This window comes from Cherax quadricarinatus, unplaced genomic scaffold (genome assembly GCF_038502225.1).
Source record: "Cherax quadricarinatus isolate ZL_2023a unplaced genomic scaffold, ASM3850222v1 Contig632, whole genome shotgun sequence".
Taxonomy (NCBI): domain Eukaryota; kingdom Metazoa; phylum Arthropoda; class Malacostraca; order Decapoda; family Parastacidae; genus Cherax; species Cherax quadricarinatus.
In genome coordinates this window covers 9,175-17,101 of record NW_027195658.1, presented here as the reverse complement: position 1 = coordinate 17,101, position 7,927 = coordinate 9,175, and the positions used below count along the sequence as shown (strand labels likewise).

Below are 7,927 nucleotides of genomic sequence, written 5' to 3'. Positions count from 1 at the left end.
ACTCCACTACCTTTCCAGAACAACAAGAAAATAAGGCATTTAAAAATAACCCATGCTGCCTTAATGAATACATATATAAAGTATAACAAGCCCTGAAAAAAGACAATATCCCTACTCTAAATATAATTAATTTCCTTCATCTAACCACTCTAATAATTAAACTAATCTCTCCTATTAAATTTAAAGTTGGGGGAGCAGCTATATTTCCTGCAACTAATAAAAACCACCATAAACCTATATTCGGCATAACATTTAGCAACCCTTTCCTAATTATCAAACTTCGCCTCCCTAACCGCTCATAAACTATATTTGCTAAACAAAATAAACCTGAAGAACATAAACCATGACCTACCATCACTACTACAGCCCCATTTAAACCCCACCCTCCTATAACAACCAACCCTCTTAACACTAAACCCATATGAGCCACAGAAGAATAAGCAATTAATGATTTCATATCCACTTGACGCAAACATATTAAACTAATAATAACACCTCCTAGAATTCCAAGACTCACTCACACCCAACAAAATATTTTATTTACCTCTGAAAACACCCCCAAAATCCGGATTAAACCGTAACCTCCTAACTTCAATAACACCCCGGCCAATACTATCGACCCCGCAACCGGGGCCTCCACATGGGCCTTAGGCAACCATAAATGAAATATAAACAAAGGTAATTTAACCATAAACGCTAACACAGAACAAAAATACCACAGCAACCTAGTCCTCTGATAGCCAATTACTCCTGATAGTAACAATCCCATGTTTAATCTCCCTTCACTTTTATATAACCTCAATAAAGAAGCTAACAATGGCAAAGAAGCAAATAAAGTATAGAACAATATATAAATTCCAGCCTGAATTCGCTCAGGTTGATAACCTCAACCCAAAATTAATACAAGTATGGGAACCAATGAGCTCTCAAATCTAATGTAGAACATTAAATAATTTACTGATCTAAAAGTTAAGATCAAAACTATTAACAAAATCAAATTCACTGACAAAAACCCCACACAAAAATTACCTATTTTCTTTACTACAGTTCTCCTGAAAACTATTAATATTACAATCCAAACTCTTAATACAATCAAAATATATCTTAAATAATCAACCCTCATTATATAGCCCAAACAAAAAGAACAAAAATCATGGTTTATTATTAACAATCCCATAAAGCATATTATCAATAAACCCACCTGAATAAGCCTTCAATTCCTCACAAGCCCCATTAAAACCAAATTAAACACCAAAAACTTTAACATACTAAAATTCCAAATCCCCTAAAATAATCATTACCATGTGAGCGAACAATAGAGACCAATAAAGATAAACCTAAAGCCCCTTCACACGCAACCATCACTAAAAAAAATATTACAAACACACCCTCTAACCCAACCCTGAACGTGTAAACTCTCATAATCCCAAACACATTTAATATAATAAATTCCAACCTTAGTAAAACATTCAACAAATGCTTATGATTCGAGATAAACGCTCAGAACCCACAAAAAACTATAGTTAACAACCCAAAACCCTCAATACCTAATACCATCATACACCCTTATCTCCTCTTTAATTACTCTAATCTTCACTCTCCCAAAACTTATGACTTCGCCTTTACGTAAATCCCATCCTTTGCTTAAACTCGTTAATTCCGCACTCGTAGATATACCAATTCCTACTAACATCTCAATTTTTTGAAATTTCGGGTCCCTCTTAGGGTTATGTCTAGTAGCTCAGATCGCAACCGGACTATTTTTGTCAATTCATTTTACCCCGCATATTGACCTAGCTTTTTCGAACGTAGCCCACATCTGTCGTGATGTTAATTACGGGTGATTGTTCCGCACCCTTCATGCAAATGGGGCCTCCTTTTTCTTTATCTGTATCTACTCCCACATCGGACGAGGTCTTTATTATGGGTCATTTGCTCTTTTCCACGCTTGGAGAATTGGCGTTCTAATTCTGTTTTTAACAATAGCCACAGCTTTTCTAGGTTATGTCCTACCTTGAGGACAAATATCGTTTTGGGGTGCCACCGTTATTACAAACTTATTTTCTGCCATTCCCTATATTGGCACAGATTTAGTCCAATGAATTTGGGGAGGGTTCGCAGTTGATAACGCCACCTTAACTCGATTCTTTACATTCCACTTTCTGCTGCCATTTCTAATTGCTGCAGCCACACTCGTCCATATTTTATTCATCCACCACTCTGGAGCCAACAACCCTTTAGGAGTAACCTCCTCTCTAGACAAAATCCCCTTCCACCCCTACTTTACATTTAAAGATATTGCAGGGTTCCTAATCATACTTATACTCCTAGTCCTCCTAACTCTCCTAAACCCATACTTACTCGGAGACCCTGATAATTTTACCCCGGCTAACCCTCTAATTACACCAGTACATATTCAACCTGAATGATATTTTCTATTTGCATACGCCATCCTTCGATCCATCCCAAACAAATTAGGAGGGGTTATCGCTTTAATATTATCAGTTGCGATCCTTTGATTCCTCCCATTCACCTCCCTATCAAAATTCCGAGGCCTTACCTTTTATCCTTTAAACCAGCTTCTATTTTGAACTCTTATCTCCACAATCATTTTATTAACATGGATCGGAGCTCGGTCTGTAGAGGATCCTTATATTTTCACAGGTCAAGCTCTAACTGTCATCTACTTTTCCTATTATATTACTGACCCTTTGGCTACCCTTTTAACAGACCTTCTTCTAAAATGGCTATTTAGTTTATTTAAAACAAATGTTTTGAAAGCATTTAAAGGAAGAATCTTCCAGTACCCATCAACATATAAATTTAGTTTACACTAAAATTAATTTTAGCCTAAGGAAAAAAATTAAAAAATTTAAAGATATAGGAAGAAACCTTTTTCAAGCCATATACATCAATTTATCGTATCGCAGTCGCGGTAAAGTCCCCCGCACTCAAATAAACGTAAACCCTACCATCACCAATTTTATATAAAATCCTAACCTTAAAACTCTCCCTCCTAAAAACAACAATGTTGACACTCCACTCATAAACAAAATTCTAACATATTCAGCTATAAAAATTAATACAAACCCTCCTCTCCTATACTCAGTATTAAACCCAGAAACCAACTCAGACTCCCCTTCTGCAAAATCAAAAGGAGTGCGATTTATCTCTGCCAAACAAGAACCAAGCCAAACTATAGATAATGGAAATGTTAATCAAACAAACCACATTCTTTCCTGATAATATCTCAATTCTATGAACCTAAATCTTCCAACTAAAAACACATAGGATAACAAAATTAAAGCTAACCTTACCTCATATGAAATAGTCTGTGCTACAGCACGAAGACTCCCTAATAAAGAATATTTACAATTTGAAGCCCATCCGGCCCTTAACAAAGGATAGACCCTTAATCTCAAACAACATAAAAAAAAATAACATTCCTATATCAAAATCCACTAATCCTAAATCATAGGGAATAACCCCTCACAAAATTAAAGCAATAAATAAACTGAATACCGGCGACAAATAATAAGGTAAAAAATTAGATATTACCGGTGAATTCTGCTCTTTTACAAACAATTTAATAGCATCCGAAAAAGGCTGAAGTAACCCCAGAATGCCCAATTTATTAGGACCCTTACGAATTTGAATATAACCTAAAATCTTACGCTCCAAGAGAGTTACAAATGCCACTCTAACTAAAACACAAACTATCAACATTAAATATCTCACAATTCTAATAACCACAGCACTGTCCTCAATACTTTTACCTATAGAGTGCTCTTCTATATAATTAAATTCTAAATTTAACGCATATCCTCTGCCAAAGTAAATTTAGTTCCAGGTACACCTTCCAGTACACCTACTATGTTACGACTTATTCCACCTTAAGCGGAAGCGACGGGCGATATGTACATACTTTAGTTCTCATATCACACTAACTTACTAAATTATGTATTACAATTAAATCCCCCTTCACAGAAACTATTCTTTTACTGATTCGTAATAAATAAATTTTATTGTAACCCATTTCTTCTCACCCATAAACTGCACCTTGATCTAATATACTTTACTTCTCAAATTTCAATAACTACCTCAACAAAGGTTATCTGATAATGACGGTATACAAACTGCTAAACAAGAGTAAGTAAGATTTTTCGTGTTGTATCATTTACAGAACAGGTTCCTCTAACAAGACTAAAGTACCGCCAAATTCTTTGAATTTAAAGACCATATCTATTAATATTCAAGTTTTATTTTTATCCTTTAAGTATAATAGGGTATCTAATCCTAGTTTATACCTTAATTTCCGAGTCTCCTCCTATTTATAATCCAATTTCCATTTATTCCTAATAAACCAATTTCACCTTTTATTACTATAAATTTCAATTTACCTTTAAACATAAGAATAACCTAAACTAAAACACCTTTACTAAGCTTTTAAGTCTAACCGCGATTGCTGGCACAAAATTTCATCAAACTTTTTATAATTTACTAAATCGGACCCTAAACCAATATTTAATCTTCCATACTGCGAATAACAAAACTACGACTTATTATAAATTATCTCTATTATATTTACTTCTTTCCCACCAAGATACACATATACCCTAATTATAAAATAAAAGTTCAAGCAAGAATCAAACTTTAAGCCTATCTCAACCTATTCAAGTAGACACCTTCTTCTAATCTAAGATTTAATCTTCTAAGAACACCTCTTAAAAACATAAATCTACAGTTAACCCCTATAATTTTAACCTCCTTAATAAGTATAATGCCTGATAAAAGGACAGTTTTGATAGAACTGCTAATGTAGCTTTACTACTTATACTACAAGATTCTCTCTTAAGCTTTAGTAATTATACATCTTCAAATTTGCAATTTGACGTCTTTTTTCCACTATAAAGCCTAACGCAACGATGATTTTTCTCAACAAATCATAAAGACATCGGTACTCTATACTTTGTGTTCGGAGCCTGATCCGGTATAGTAGGCACTTCCCTAAGACTAATTATTCGAGCCGAACTTGGTCAACCAGGAAGATTAATCGGAGACGATCAAATTTATAATGTAATCGTCACAGCCCACGCCTTCGTAATGATTTTCTTCATAGTTATGCCAATCATAATTGGGGGTTTTGGGAATTGATTAGTTCCCCTTATACTTGGAGCCCCTGATATAGCCTTCCCTCGAATAAATAATATAAGATTCTGACTTTTACCATTTTCTCTCTCCCTTCTCCTTACAAGGGGAATAGTAGAGAGAGGTGTCGGGACAGGGTGGACAGTTTATCCTCCTCTAGCAGCATCAATCGCCCATGCAGGAGCATCAGTCGACCTAGGCATCTTCTCCCTTCATTTGGCCGGAGTCTCCTCAATTCTCGGAGCTGTAAATTTTATAACCACAGCAATCAATATACGAACCAGAGGGATATCCATAGACCGAATACCCTTATTCGTATGATCCGTCTTCATTACTGCAGTACTTCTGCTTTTATCCCTCCCCGTTCTAGCAGGAGCAATTACTATACTTCTTACAGACCGAAATCTAAACACTACTTTCTTTGACCCTGCTGGCGGGGGAGATCCTATTCTCTACCAACACTTATTCTGATTTTTTGGGCACCCCGAGGTCTACATCTTAATTCTACCAGCTTTCGGCATAGTCTCACACATCGTCACACAAGAATCAGGCAAAAAAGAAGCATTCGGCACACTAGGGATAATCTATGCCATAACAGCAATTGGAATTCTAGGATTCCTCGTGTGAGCTCACCATATATTCACTGTAGGTATAGATGTAGACACCCGAGCATACTTTACATCAGCAACCATAATTATTGCTATTCCCACAGGAATTAAGATCTTCAGATGACTAAGAACTCTCCAAGGCTCTCAATTCTCATACTCTCCTTCACTCCTGTGAACCTTAGGTTTTATTTTCTTATTTACAGTAGGTGGCTTAACAGGAGTTATCTTAGCAAACTCTTCAATCGACATTATTCTTCATGACACCTATTACGTTGTAGCCCACTTCCACTACGTTCTATCCATGGGAGCTGTATTTGGAATTTTCGGAGGTATTGTTCACTGATTCCCTTTATTCACTGGATTTTCTCTGAATTCTTCATGATTAAAACCTCACTTCTTTACTATATTTTTAGGGGTGAACTTAACCTTCTTTCCTCAACACTTCCTAGGATTAAATGGCATGCCACGACGATATTCAGACTACCCAGACGCCTACGCAGCATGAAATATTATCTCATCCATCGGATCTCTCATTTCATTGGTAGCTGTTTTTTGATTCATAATTATTGTTTGAGAAGCTTTAATATCAAAACGTAACATTACTTCTCCGACCTTCCTACCTTCGTCCATTGAATGGCAGCACCCTTTCCCACCCGCTGACCACAGATATGCAGAAACCCCTCTAATTTCTAACTATCTAAAATGACAGATAGATGTATAGGATTTAAGCTCCTACCAGGAAGAAACTGCCTTCTTTTAGAAATGCCAACATGAGGATGTCTAGGACTCCAAGACAGTGCTTCCCCACTTATAGAACAATTAACGTATTTCCACGATCACACAATATTTATTCTCATCCTCATTACTACATTAGTAGGTTATATTCTAATTAATTCAGCACTAAACTCACTTATTAACCGATTTTTACTTGAAAACCAAGAAATTGAAATTATCTGAACTATTTTACCTGCTATTATCTTAATCTTCATCGCCATACCCTCACTACGGTTACTCTACTTATTGGACGAAACCAATAACTCGAGAGTCACAATTAAAACCATTGGACATCAATGATACTGATCCTACGAATATTCAGACTTTCTAGATATCGAATTTGATTCCTTCATAGCACCCTATAACATAGACTCAAATTTACGACTTTTAGATGTTGACAACCGAATCCCTATCCCCTTAAATACTCAAATTCGTCTTATCATTTCAGCAGCAGACGTAATCCATTCCTGAACTATTCCTTCCTTAGGAGTAAAAGCCGACGCCATCCCAGGGCGACTTAATCAAGTTAGGTTTCTTCTAAACCGACCCGGCCTATTCTACGGTCAATGTTCCGAAATTTGTGGCGCTAACCATAGATTTATACCAATTCTAATTGAAAGAATTTCGGTAGACTCTTTCTTGAACTGAGTTTCTAGAAATTCATAATTAAATTTCTCTCCAGATAACTTATAAAGTTTAGGTCTTTTAAACCTAAAAAAGTAGTCCTCCTACTTCTAGAGACTAAAATTAGTTAAAAAATAACATTAGTTTGTCAAATTAAAATTACCACTCTTATGGTACTTTAGAATGCCTCAAATAGGACCTCTACTTTGGCTAAATCTCTTTCTTATATTCACCCTTGGATATATCTTATTCTTTATCATTAATTTCTTCTGTAAACTTCCAATTAAAACAGAAACTTTCACCCACACATCAACAATTCTAGAAAAACCCTGAAAATGATAGCAAGACTGTTTTCCATTTTTGAACCATCCTCATGTATCCTTTCACTTAATCTAAACTGAGTCTCAACATTCTTAGGGTTCCTATTCGTTCCGATTCTCTTCTGAACCTCCCCATCCCGGTGACTTTATCTGTGATTTAAAATTGTATCAACCCTTCACAATGAATTTAAGACAATCTTAGGACCTTCTAACCCAGGCCTATCATTTTTATTTGTTTCATTATTTAGCTTCATTCTTTTTAATAACTCTTTAGGCCTCCTTCCTTATATCTTTACCAGATCCAGACATCTGGCAATAACTTCTCGTAGCACTTATCTGTATGGCACTTATACCTGTGTCACCATTTGTGGTCGTTTCAGACTACCTTAGTGCTTTACAGGCTATACAAAAATTTGATACACCTCATCCCACTAGCAAGCACAAAGATAATGT

General features: G+C 35.7%; 2 pseudogenes; one reads left to right on the top strand and one right to left on the bottom strand.

Annotated features, from left to right (window-relative positions):
• Positions 1-2,822: 2,822 nt before the first annotated feature.
• Positions 2,823-3,840, bottom strand: LOC128705298 (NADH-ubiquinone oxidoreductase chain 1-like; annotated as a pseudogene).
• A 2,217-nt stretch (positions 3,841-6,057) lies between these two features.
• On the top strand, positions 6,058-7,206 carry LOC138851442 (cytochrome c oxidase subunit 2-like; annotated as a pseudogene).
• Positions 7,207-7,927: the final 721 nt, after the last annotated feature.